The sequence below is a fragment of the Callorhinus ursinus genome, unplaced genomic scaffold (assembly GCF_003265705.2).
Source record: "Callorhinus ursinus isolate GAN/ISIS: 27379988/994484 unplaced genomic scaffold, GSC_fseal_2.0 scaffold5, whole genome shotgun sequence".
Classification (NCBI taxonomy): domain Eukaryota; kingdom Metazoa; phylum Chordata; class Mammalia; order Carnivora; family Otariidae; genus Callorhinus; species Callorhinus ursinus.
Genome location: NW_027397067.1, coordinates 6,589,682 through 6,603,686, shown reverse-complemented (window position 1 = coordinate 6,603,686; position 14,005 = coordinate 6,589,682). Strand labels below are relative to the sequence as shown.

At 40.6% G+C, this 14,005-nt stretch overlaps 1 long non-coding RNA gene across 1 annotated transcript in view; it reads left to right on the top strand.

Annotated features, from left to right (window-relative positions):
• The window catches only part of LOC141372717 (uncharacterized), a 26,224-nt gene that overhangs the window by 3,875 nt on the left and 8,344 nt on the right, over positions 1-14,005 (top strand). Inside the window, exon 2 of the long non-coding RNA XR_012378117.1 lies at positions 1,531-1,610. This is a non-coding gene — a long non-coding RNA (uncharacterized lncRNA). The remainder of the gene's footprint in view (positions 1-1,530; positions 1,611-14,005) is intronic.

Here is a 14,005-nt window from a genome sequence, read left to right as displayed (position 1 = left end):
AGGAAGGAAGGAAGGAAGGAAGGAAGGAAGGAAGGAAGGAAGGAAGGAAGGAACCACTTGAGCCCACAGTGATGGAGGACCACACGCTTCATCGAATGGGAATGCCATGTTGCTGAACCTTGAGCTTTCTGCCATCTGTGGACTGTAGAGGTAGATGGACATAATCCAACAGCTGTGAGCTCTAATGGCTCCTGCTGGGCTGACAGAAGGTGGGGGTGGGGTGCAGCTATAAACTACATTTTGAATTCATGAGAGCCTTTCAGGCACCTGGTTAAGTGGTTCCTAACCAAGAAAAAAATTTTCATGCGCATTGTAAATCCTAGCTTTTTAAAATAAGCCATTGATAAAAGATGAAATACAATTCTAATAAAAATCTACTCAAATGGTATGAAAAACAGTCTTTTGTAGGAAGCTTGTGCCTATTTATATTTGTGAATCAGTTATCACATGTCCCTCAGGAAATCAGAACAATCATTCTGCACGCTGAATTTTACCATCAGGGGCCAAGTTTGCTTTCAGATACTGGTGTGTGCAGTTGAGGGCATATTTTGCCGTCCTCACAATCAAATAAAACACATTGATTTCCAGGGTCTCCCGATGTGAATGTCCTCTTATAGTCACATGTGATTTCAAGGAGGATCTGGAACCCTAAGTCTCCCCTGATTTAGAGCAGGGATGGGCCATACTTAACACAAAGCAAGTGGGTGGGGTTACTCCCAACAACGCTACTTTAGGCAAAGATAACCTGATTTTGATCCTGAGACATAAAGCCATGTGGCCTATGTTTTTAGTAGATTCATCTTTTGTGGTAGATATTGGGTTCACTACCCAGACCCTGGGTTCAGAAGCATCTGAATGTGAAGCCCCAGGGCAGAAATATGTCTTATTTCAGTGTTTTGTATCCTAAGGGCTCAGTATGGCTCTGTTTCATGGTGGGCATTCAATGAAATGCAGGTATCTGTTCATTTCAACAACTGACTCACTGACTGACAGAATGAATGGATAGAATAGAAAACTGTTTCCATCTCTAAACATGTACCTCTCTTTCTTTCGTGGCCCATAGGAGAGGAGCCCAGAAAACTAATAATTCTCATGTAGAGCCTCTGAAGAAGTTAACCATCATAGAATCTTAGGCTTGTAGAGAGAGGAAAGTCTTATTTTCCACACTGATTGATGCAACAGAATTCATTACCCCCAAATCCCTCACTTTATGCCAAAGACATGGGGATTTAGGTGTTTTTCCCTAAGTTACTTCTTGTTTGGGGAGAAATGGTCAAACTGCTCCCTGGGGAAGAGAGCTGAGATACCACATTGAGCTGGAGCTAGAATCAGTACTGTGGTTGCTCAGTATAGAGGCCCCAGACTGGGTTCCTCAGGGAAGTGTTAGGACTTCCTGAAGTTCACACTATCTTTCCCTTTCCACCCACTGCCCCATCATAAACATGTTCTGAGTCCAGGCCTCTTAGGGGTTTGGGATCCTGTCCATAATCTTGTACCACCCATTGTTCCTTTCCTTTCCTATGTTTTCAGTCACAAGGAACCAAAAACTCCATCCTAAAGAGACTCGAACAACAAGCAGATTGATGATCTACATATGGAGAAGTCCCAAGGTAGAGTGAATGCAAGCAAGGTTGGGATTCAGTGACTGTGTAATGTCATTGAGGACTGGGGTCCCTTCCATCTTTCCATCCTTCCATCTTCAGGGTCCTCATCTTCTCCTAAAAAACGTGTCACTTTCATAGTCCTGTCTACAGGGGGTGTAGTGTAGAGGCTAAGCTTGGCCTTGGGTTCAAATCCTAATTCTGCCACCTAGAGGTTGTACCTTAGTCTCTTCATAAGCAAAGTAGAGGAACATCAAGGAACTAAGCCCACTTGTTTGCTATGAGGAATAAATGCTCTATGAGTTATCATCTTTATAATTAGAGTTTAACTACATGATTCCAGACTTCACACCCCAGCCCAGCAATGTACAATGGAGGAAAAAAGGACCACTCCTCCCAGTGTCTTTGTCTAAGGCCACTGTCAGTCTATAGGATACCTTCGGACTAATTAGCAAACGTGTCTTCCCCCTGGAGTAGCTTTGAGAGCTAAGAGTGATTTGTATGCATTAGACAACAGTGCTTCCCACCCACGTGGGTGCAGCCCAATGCCCCACATCTGGGTGATTTGATGCTGCTTTTGTGTAAAGACAAAATGTTCTTTCTCTGGGTAGGTGGCATCCTACATTGTTCAAGAACCCATCTGGGCCCAGCCCCAGTTCTCTTGAGAATACCAGGGCAGAACAATGTGAAAGAGACTTGAAGGGCCATGCAGTGATCTTCAAAACCCTCTGAATATGCATTTCTAAATGCTGCTTTCACAAAATAGTAGCTATAATTTATGAATGTCTACTATGCATTAGACATTGCTCTAGATCTAAATCACATCTAATTTTCACAGTAACCTTGCAAGATATATGTTATTATACCCACTTTGCATATAAGGAAGAGAGCTATCAGTGCGGGGCTGGGGAGGGTGCAGAGATTTGAAGCTTAGGAGATTGAAAGTAAGGCTAGGATACAGTTATTGAGAAAGGTCAGCTGGCATGGTAGAAGTCAGCTCTATTTGAACAGAAGGCAGAGTTAACGTAGCCATTAAGTCATAGGCCAAGATGTTTTGTAAGCTTCAGAAACCTCTGTAAAATATTCATAGAATGTTAACTTGTTATTTTATTAAGGAAACTTTTAGCCTATTGAAATAAGATTTGCTTTATGGTCTGAATTACTAAATTTGTTCCCGTTTTAAAAGAATGTGTGTTTTGCAGTTTTTGAGTGCAGTGTTTTATATAAGCCCACCATACAGTGTGTTTATTTTGGAAATAAAAACTTCCACATCCTTATGAATTTTTGTCTGCTTATTCTATTGCTGAGAATGGTGTATTAAATCCACTATGATTTTCTGGCTTATATTTTAACACAGATTCCCAGATTCCCATATCATCACACTTTCTTTGAAAACATGGTAACTTGTGGGTACTGTATTTCTCTGTGTGTATATGCCATGATTTATTAATTACTATTTGGATGATTTCAGTTTTCCCCAAAGTTTTCACGTATACTACTGATAATCTAATTTTATGTATTATCCACATGATTTCTGTTTCAACTATAAGGCTTTAATTTATTCTTGATAAATTTTGTTTTGTTCAAATACTTCGAGTTTGTCCCACATTTAAAATGTGGGGAGAAGGAGAGGGAAAAGATGGTGAAGGAGTAAGGGACCCTATTCCAACTGGTCCCCGGAATTGAGCTGGATATCTACCAGACCACTCTGAACACCCATGAAATCAGCCTGAGATGTAAGAAGATCTGGATCTCTACAAACAGAATATTGCAGGTGGTTGGTTTCAAGGTATGAAGTGGGGAGCCCTGATTTCATGGGCACATATCAGAGGATAAACAGCAGCAAGAGGGAGCCTGGCTGTGGGGATCCTACATCACCAGTGAGCGACAGCAGATGGGGCACAGACTCGCAGACTGGTAGAGGTGGGGAAAGGATTTTAGGGCAGTCCTCTGGACGGAAGCCCAAGGGGCGGGGCCGCACATGTGAACTAGGGGTGGCTGGTGGTTTTAGAAGCACAAAGGGCAGAGACGTGTCCCGACCTGGAGGCAGCACTGGGAGTGCAGGTGAGGGGCGCACAACCCAGGAGTGCTGCTTATAGCAGCACAGACAGAAACAGAGATAGTGTGGCCTGGAGAGCTCACTGAAGCACAGAATGAGATCTCTCTGCTCTGAGGCAGAGGGTTGGAAATGGTCTCTTTTGCTCTGACTCTCGGAAGAGATGTGGAAAGCCACCAGGGAAAGCCACCAGAGAACAAAAGCCCCCCAAAACCGGTTCCCACTGAGCCCATCCCCCGCCACAGGGGGGCAGGGCAACTCTGCCCAAACAGGGTTGCTTGAGTAACAACACGGTAGGGCCCTGCTCCAGAAGACAGGCTGGGAAAACAAGAGGCCAGCAAGCCTAAGGTCCATAGAAAACAGGTGCATCTTGCTTGGGTTGTGGTCAATAATTTGGACTCTATTCATTCCCTCAACCACCCATCAACAGAATGACTAGGAGGAGGAATCCCCAAAATAGGAAAGACTCAGAGATTACGACTTATGCTGCAGATTTACAAATGGATTCAGATATAACCAAAATATCAGAGAAAGAATTCAGGCTTGCAATTGTGAAGACAATAGCTAGAATGGAGAAATCAATTAATGGCAACACTGAGTCTCTAAGGGCAGAAATGAAAGCTGAATTGGCAGAACTTAAAAATGCTATCAATGAGATCCAATCTAATCTAGATAATCTAACAGCTAGGGTAAATGAAGCAGAAGAATGAATTAGTGACCTGGAAGACCATTTAATAGATAAAAAAGGAAAAGAGGAGGCCAGGAAAAAACAACTCAGAATCCGTGAAAATAGAATCAGAGAAATAAGTAACACCATGAAACGTTCCAATGTCAGAATTATTGGAATCCCAGAGGGGGTGGAGAGAAAGAGAGGACTAGAAGATATATTTGAGCAAATCATAGCTGAGAACTTCCCTAATCTGGGGAATGAAACAAACATTCGTGTCCTAGAGGCAGAGAAGACCCCTCCCAAGATCAAGGAAAACAGGCCAATACCCCAGCATGTAATAATAGAACTCGCAAATCTTAGAACCAAGGAAACCATCTTAAAGGCAGTTAGGGGGAAGAGATCTACATACAGAAGGAGGAACATCAGAATAATGTCAGACCTATCCACAGAGACCTGGCAAGCCAGAAAGGCCTGGTAAGACATATTCAGGGTACTAAATGAGAAGAACATGCAGCCAAGAGTACTTTATCCAGCAATGCTGTCATTTAGAATAGATGGAGAGATGCAGAGCATCCAAGACCAGCAGAAACTGAAAGAATATGTGACCACTAAGCCAGCCTTGAAAGAAATATTAAGGGGGGGTTCGATAAAAGGAGAAAAACCCAAAGAGTGATATACAACAGAAATTTACAGGGACAATCTATAAAAACAAGGTCTTCACAGGCAACACGATGACAATAAATTCATATCTTTCAATAATCACTCTCAAAGTGAACAGCCTAAATGCTCCCATAAAACGGCACAGGGTTGCAGATTGGATAAAAAGACAGGACCCATCCATATACTGTCTACAAGAGACTCATTTTGAACCTAGATACATCCAGACTGAAAGTGAAGGGATGGAGATCCATCTTCCATGCCAACAGACCTCAAAAGAAAGCTGGTGTAGCAATTCTTATATCAGACAAATTAGATTTTAAACTAAAGTCTGTAGTTAGAGACACAGAAGGACACTATATCATTCTTAAAGGGTCTATCCAACAAGAAGATCTAACAATTGTAAATATCTATGCCCCCAACATGGGAGCAGCCATCTACATAAGCCAACTGTTCACCAAAACAAAGAGTCATATTGATAACAATATGTTAATTGTAGGAGACCTCAATACTCCACTCTCAACAATAGACAGATCATCTAAGCAGAAAATCAACAAAGAAACAAGAGTTTTGAATGACACACTGGACCAGATGAACCTCATAGATATAGACAGAACATTCCACCCTAAAACAACAGAATACTCATTCTTCTTGAGCGCACATGGAACTTTCTCCAGAATAGACCACATACTGGGTCACAAATCAGGTCTCAACTGATACCAAAAGATTGAGATTATTCCCTGCATATTCTGAGACCACAATGCTTTTAAAACTGGAACTCAATCACAAGAAAAAATTTGGAAGAAATTCAAACACTTGGCAGCTAAAGACCACTCTGCTCAAGAATGTTCCGGTCAACCAAGAAATCAAAGAAGAACTTAAACAATTCATGGAAACCAATGAGAAAGAAAACATATCAGTTCAAAACCTATGGGATACTGTAAAGGGAGTCCTAAGGGGGAAATACATAGCCATCCAAGCCTCACTCAAAAAAAAAAAAAATAGAAAAATCCTGAATTCACCAACTAACTCTACACCTTAAAGAACTAGAGAAAAAGCAACAAACAATGCCTAAGCCATGCATTAGAAGAGAAATAATTAAGATTAGAGCAGAGATCAATGAATTAGAAACCAAAAACACAGTAGATCAGATCAACAAAACTAGAAGCTGGCTCTTTGAAAGAATTAATAAGATCAATAAAACACGGGCCAGATTTATCCAAAAGAAAAGAGAAAGGACCCAAATTAATAAAATTATGAATGAAAGGGGAGAGATCACGACTAACACCAAGGAAATAGAAACAATTAATAGAAATTATTATCAACAACTATATGCCAACAAACTGAGCAATCTGGATGAAATGGATGCCTTCCTGGAAACCTATAAGCTGCCAAGACTGAAACAGGAAGAAATTGACAACCTGAATAGGCCAATAACCAGTAACAAGATGGAAGCAGTGGTCAAAAACCTCCCAAAAAACAAGAGTCCAGGGCCTGATGGATTCCCTGGGGAATTCTACCAGACATTCAAAGAAGAAATAATACCTATTCTCCTGAAGTTGTTTCAAAAAATAGAAACAGAAGGAAAGCTTCTGGACTCATTCAATGAGGCCAGCATTACCTTAATCCCCAAACCAGGCAAAGACCCCATCAAAAAGGAGACTTTCAGACCGATATCCCTGATGAATATGGATACCAAAACCCTCGACAAAATCCTAGCTAATAGGATCCAACATACATTAAAAGGATCATCCACCACGACCAAGTGGGATTTATCCCCGGGATGCAAGGGTGGTTCAACATTCGCAAATCAATCAATGTGATAGAACACATTAATAAGAGGAGAGAGAAGAACCATATGGTCCTCTCAATTGATGCAGAAAAAGCATTTGACAAAATACAGCATCCTTTCCTGATTAAAACTCTTCAGAGTATAGGGATAGAGGCAACATTTCTCAAGTTCATAAAATCCATCTATGAAAAACCCACTGCGAATATCATCCTCAATGGGGAAAAGCTAAGAGCCTTTCCCTTAAGATCAGGAACACGTCAAGGATGCCCACTCTTGCCACTACTGTTCAACATAATACTAGAAGTCCTAGCAACAGCAATCAGGCAACAAAAAGAAATAAAATATCAAATTGGCAAAGAAGAAGTCAAACTCTCTCTTTTTGCAAATGACTTGATACTTTATGTGGAAAATCCAAAAGACTCCACCCCCAAAGTACTAGGACTCATACAGCAATTCAGTAATGTGGCAGGATACAAAATCAATGCACAGAAATCAGTTGCTTTCTTATACACTAACAATGCAACTGTAGAAAGAGAAATTAGAGAAATGATTCCATTTACAAAAGCACCAAAAACCATAAGATACCTCGGAATAAACCTAATCAAAGAAGTAAAAGATCTATACTCTAGGAACTACAGAATACTCATGAAAGAAATTGAAGAAGATCCAAAAAAAAAAAAGGAAAAACATTCCATGCTCATGAATCAGAAGAATAAACATTGTTAAAATGTCTATGCTACTCAGAGCACTCTATACCTTCAATGCCATCCCAATCAAAATTCCAATGACATTTTCCAAAGTGTTGGAACAAACAATCCTAAAATTTGTATGGAATCTGAAAAGACCCCAAATCGCCAAGGAAATGTTGAAAAAGAAAAAGCTGAGGGCATCATGTTGCCCAATTTCAAGCTATATTACAAAGCAGTGATCACCAAGACAGCATGGTACTGGCACAAAAACAGACATATAGACCAATGTAACAGAATGGAGAGCCCAGATATGGACCCTCAACTCTATGGTCAAATAATCTTCGACAAAGCAGGAAAAAATATGCAATGCAAAAAAGACAGTCTCTTCAATAAATGGTGCTGAGAAAATTGGACAACCACATGCAGAAGAATGAAACTCGACCATTCTCTAACACCATACACAAAGATAAACTCAAAATGGATGAAAGACCTCAATGTGAGACAGGAATCCATCAAAATCCTAGGGGAGAACATAGGCAGTAACCTCTTTGACATTGGCCACAGCAACTTCTTTCAAGATACATATCCAAAAGCTAGTGAAACAAAAGCAAAAATGAACTTTTGGGACTTCATCAAGATAAAAAGCTTCGGCACAGCAAAGGAAATAGTCAACAAAACAAAGAGGCAACCCACGGAATAGGGGAAGATATTTGCAAATGACACTACAGATAAAGGGCTGGTATCCAAGATCTATAAAGAACTTCTCAAACTCAACACCCAAAAAAACAAATAAGTCACAAAATGGACAGAAGACATGAAAAGACACTTCTCTGAAGAAGACATACAAATGGCTAACAGACACATGAAAAAATGTTGATCATCATTAGCCATCAGGGAAATTCAAATCAAAACCACACTGAGATACCACCTTACATCAATTAGAATGGCAAAAATGCACAGGGCAAGAAACAACAAATGTTGGAGAGGTTGTGGAGAAAGGGGAACCCTCTCACACTCTTTGTGGGAATGCAAGTTGGTACAGCCACTTTGGAAAACAGTGTGGAGGTGCCTCACAAAATGAAAAATAGAGCTACTCTATGACCTAGCAATTGCACTCGTGGGGATTTACCCCAAAGACACAGATGTAGTGAAAAGAAGGGCCATATGCACCCCAATGTTCATAGCGGCAATGTCTGCAATAGCCAAACTGTGGAAAAAGCCGAGATGCCCTTCAACAGATGAGTGGATAAAGACGTGGTCCATATATACAATGGAATATTACTCAGCCATCAGAAAGGGTGAATACCCAACTTTTACATCAACATGGATGGGCCTGGAGGAGATTATGCTAAGTGAAATAAATCAAGCAGAGAAAGTCAATTATCATATGGTTTCACTTATTTGTGGAACAGAAGGAATAGCATGGAGGACATTAGGAGAAGGAAGGGAAAAACGAAGGGGGGAAATCAGAGGGAAAGATGAACCATGAGAGACTATGGACTCTGAGAAACAAACAGAGTTTTAGAGGGGAGGGGGGAGGGGGTATGGATTAGCCTGGTGATGGGTATTAAGGAGGGCACATACTGCATGGAGCACTGGGTGTTATACGAAAACAATGGATCGTGGATCACCACACCAAAAACTAATGATGTATTGTATGGTGACTAACATAACATAATAAAATAAAATAAAATAAATAAAATGTGGGAAGAGAAGAAAGGAATATTATATCCATCTGTTTGCAGCTCTTTCGAGGGAGAGTGGTATGGGGACATATTCCAGAATTTAGGGCCTCTTTTGGGGCCATGCTGCTTTCCTCCTAAACTTCATAACCCTGCCTAACGACAAACCTTCCTGAAAGTAACACACACACACACACACACACACAGAGCTAACCCATCCTGAGAGTAGCAGAAACAAATTTATAAAATATATAGGTCTCTATATTATAAGTACATTTATAATATATACAAAGTATTTATAAGTATAAACAAATTTATAAAATATATGTCTATATATTATAAGTACATTTATAACATATGAAAAGTATTTATTAGAAGTATATATACAAAATATATAAGTATCTTTAGGGTAAAATGACATTCAAGTAGGTGGTTCCAAGGATAGAAAGCGTATAACTGTAAATCTAACCAAGTTTCGGTCCAAGCAATTTCCCAGCCTGATATTCCAAGAATGCCACATTAGTTTTTTAGTTCAAATTGGAACTATTCTCCATCAAAACTGACCAAGACCAATTTACATCTGATCTTCAGGATCTCCACCTCTACTAAAACTGCTGACCTTTTTTCTAAAGTCATTCTCCACTCTACCTAGAGCCTCTGGTCTTATTTTTCTCTTCAACTCATGACCGTGTTGCTTTTCTTCCAGAGAAAGCAGAGTCATGTCTTGCTCTCTCCTAAAGAGCAAACTGCTCACACACCTCAACAGAGGGAGTGAACAAGGTTGCCAGGACAATGCCATACAATTTATATGCCACAACAAAAAAAGAATGATCTAGATCGGCAATAAGAAGATGTGCATAATAAATGTTGGGGCAGGAAATATGTGAGTACAAGATAATATGAAATTCTTTGGACCGAAGATAAATTGTTTTGTAATGCTCCATTTTAGACTCCCTTGGAATGAGGGACTTAGCAGCAGCAGCGCCCCCTCTTGGGCAGAGATGGAAGAGCCACAGAGGAGCCCAGACTCCCCAGGGTAGGTGCAAGGACTACCACATTTTATTTTTGTGAGGGTTAAAGAAAATAAAATATAAAATGACTATCATTGTGTCTAGTACATATAAAGCACTGGAAAATAAAATAAGATGGTTCGTGGCATATAGGAAAGTCTCCTGAAAAACTACATTATTTTATTTTTGTAAAAATTACGGATCTGGTTTGGTTTTCCCTGGCTGTTCTGCAAGAGCCACGACATGTTAAAAGAAAAAAGTACAGGAAGATTCACAGGGTTGGAGAAAGTAACTGTGTCTTTAACAGCTCCTTACATTCGAGAGAAAAGGAAAGAGCTAGGTGCACAGCTTGCAGAGTGAAGAAGTGTGCTTTTTGTCACCAGTCGGTCTTAGGCTTCCACGGCCCTGCGCACTTGTCCCAGAGCCCTTGGCTGGTTCTGTACCAACTCTCCCCCCGGGCCATGTCTTTCCTTCCTTCACACAAAGGGGAGCCCTTGGGGGACTTTTGGGCAGATTTTTCTTCCTCCTGTGGCTTCCTCAGGGCCATATTTTTATCTTTGAAAATTCCTTTAATTTATGCATGACGCTAAAGGGCAGAGATTGTCTCCAAGCAGGCACTTCAAAATGCAAAACATATCCTCATCCATCTCTAGAGGCCCAAATCCCTTGACAGGAGGTGGCCATGATCAGGTTGTGGTTGCTGTCTGCAGAGCCTGGTCATGAAGACAGATGGGCTGGGCTCTGTTGAAACATTCTATACCTGCCGCTATCCTTAAAGACCTACTTCCCATGTGCCCAGTGGGAACTGGAGGGTCTTGCCATTATCTGAAAGGATAACAAAGGATTTAGCTTAAAAAATGCATATTTTATTTTTCAGTGTTTCATAGGCACTTGACACAATAATAGCAATAATTTATATTTTGGGGTGCCTGGGTGGCTCAGTAGATTAAGGACTAGACTCTTGATTTTGGCTGAAGTCATGATCTCAGGGTCCTGAGATGGAGCGCGCTGCCGGCTCCATGCTTAGCATAAAGTCCGCTTGGGTTTCTCCCACTTCCCCTTTGCCTCTCCCCTTGCTTGTGATCTCTCTCTCTCTCAAATAAATAAGTAAACAAACAAAAAAACAAATACAATCTTTAAAAAATAATTTATATTTTATCTGCTTTAATTTTCACCAAAAAAATCCTGTGTTAAAATCCCCGTATTCTGAAATCAGAAAGGGCATCTGTGGCGGGGCTAACCGCCCTCACCCCTGCTCTGGGAGCGTGGACTCCTCCGTGGCTATTCCCTCTCTGCCCAAAAGGAGGCGCTGCTGAGAAAGGAGGTCTCACTGCCCATGGTCACAGTTGGATTGTGCAGCTCAGTGTTCGGGTCTTCAGGTGCAACAAGAAAATGGCGAGAGATGAGCAGCAGAGGTGGGGAAGCCAGTGACGAGCTGACCGCAGTGTACACGGAAGAAGTGGCTGACGTCCTAGGAGATGAGGAGGCCGGCCTGGCCTGCCTGTTCTTTTTCCCTCCCCGCGTCCTCCCTCCTCCCCTTCCTCCCCTCCTCCCTCCGTCTTTCCCTTGTCTACTCAAAAATGTATTTGATTAGCTCGGCATTCTAAGTTTTACTAACTAAAAGCAGGCCTCATTAGAACTAGCTGGGTTCTCCTACATCTTGTGTTCCTGGACTGCATCTTTTACTGTTCCACATCTCCATTATCTCTGGGAAATTCCCTTTAAAAACAATGTCCAACAGGCAAATGTTGTGGCATCTAATGTCGTACAATTCCTCTTATTTCTTTTCTTTTCATTTTCTCCCTTCTCTCTTCTTTCTTGCGTTCTCTCTTCCAAAGTTCCATCGCCTTATTTAGATGTCCCTTCGAGTTTTACCTGGTGGGTGTGCTCAAGTTGTTTTTCCAGAGGGAGGGTGACAGGTGGCAGGAGGGCGGTGTGTGACTGAGTCTGTGTGGGTATGCTGGCCTAAGGAGGGCGCTGTGAGGTATGAATGGATGTAGATCCGTGTGGAGAAGCCCCCCCCCCCCCCCGCCGAAGTTGCCTGATTTCCTTCAGATGAAGCATATTCAGTCACCAAGGCAGGCCTTAGCATTCCAAAGAGTGAGATTGGTCACATCCTTAGATCTCTAGATTGTTTGGTGTAACTCTTTGGCCTTCTTTGGCTGCTCTCTCTAATCCTGCATTGCTTGCCCTTCAACTGCCAAGAGTAAGAGATAGGAAACCAGGGGAATTTGGGAAGCTGAAAAGTTTTTTTTTTTTTAATCTGGTTTGGTCAGGGGTGAAGAATGAGTGGGAAAATCTTTTGAGCATTTGTTTGCTTCACAGACAAACAAGCCTCCTCTCAATTGTTGGGACTCAGGAGGGGGGCTACCCTGGTTTCATTCTGGAGTTCCAGTGGCACTGCTTCAAAGGCTGGGGATTTGTCTGGTTTTTAAAAATATAAATACATATATTTATTTTATATGTTTTTATATTTTATATATTGTATATAGTACATATATGTACATTAAATATATATATTTACTTATAAATATATATCTACACTATATATGTATCTATAATATATATGCTAAATATATATATTTAATGTACATACATATGTGCTATATATAGTTACACTATATATTATATATTAACGTTATGAATTATTTTAAAAAGCGTTCTATTGATGGGGAGGATACTATAAAACATATCTCAGCAGTCTTTTTATGACACTTAAACCATCTGATGAAAATAAAAAGTTTACTAATGTTTCTTAATTGATAAAATATCAACATTACAAATGGAGATTAGTTGCATGGACATTATAAACAAATTAGGAGCCATAAATTAACTGGATACTTTCCTCACACTATTAAATCTTCCACTCAGTCTTTCTACAATCTCTTCATATTTAGCAAATGTCATTACCTGATACAAACCTTTGCTGAGATTGTTATTGTTGTTGTTGTTGTTAGCTTTACAGTATTAATATGGATGAGCTATATGATACATTTCAGGGGGGGGGAAACAAGTTAGTCAGGTTCTTAGTGATGACCTCAAAGCAGAAAATTGTTTCAGTGCAGAATCCTAATGGAATTTTTTTCCTGTAGAATGTACTGGAAGAAATCACCTGGAAATGACCACCAGAGTGATGCTCAGTTTGGGCTTCCATTTGATTCAAATCTAATTGATAATTAGACATCAATTTCACTACCTGAAGGAAGTATAGAACATATAGTCTTTAAAAAATTTAAATTCTACATGTCTTATGCCCATTTCTTTTTTTTTTTAATTTTTTTATTGTTATGTTAATCACCATATATTACATCATTAGTTTTTGGTGCAGTGTTCCATGATTCATTGTTTGTTCATAATACCCAGTGCTCCATGCAGAACGTGCCCTCCTCAATACCCATCACCAGGCTAACCCATCCCCCTACCCCCCCTCCCCTCTAGAACCCTCAGTTTGTTTTTCAGAGTCCATCATCTCTCATGGTTCGTCTCCCCCTCTGACATACTCCCCTTTTCTTCCTCTCCTGTTATCTTCTTCTTTTTCTTTTTTCTTAAAATATGTTGTGTTATTTGTTTCAGAAGTACAGATCTGTGATTCAACAGTCTTGCACAATTCACAGCGCTCACCGTAGCACATACCCTCCCTAATGTCTATCACCCAGCCACCCCATTCCTCCCACCCCCAACCACTCCAGTAACACTCAGTTTGTTTCCTGAGATTAAGAATTCCTCATATCAGTGAGGTCATGTGATACATGTCTTTCTCTGATTGACTTATTTCACTCAGCATAACACCCTCCAGTTCCATCCACGTCGTTGCAAATGGCAAGATCTCATTCCTTTTGATGGCTGCT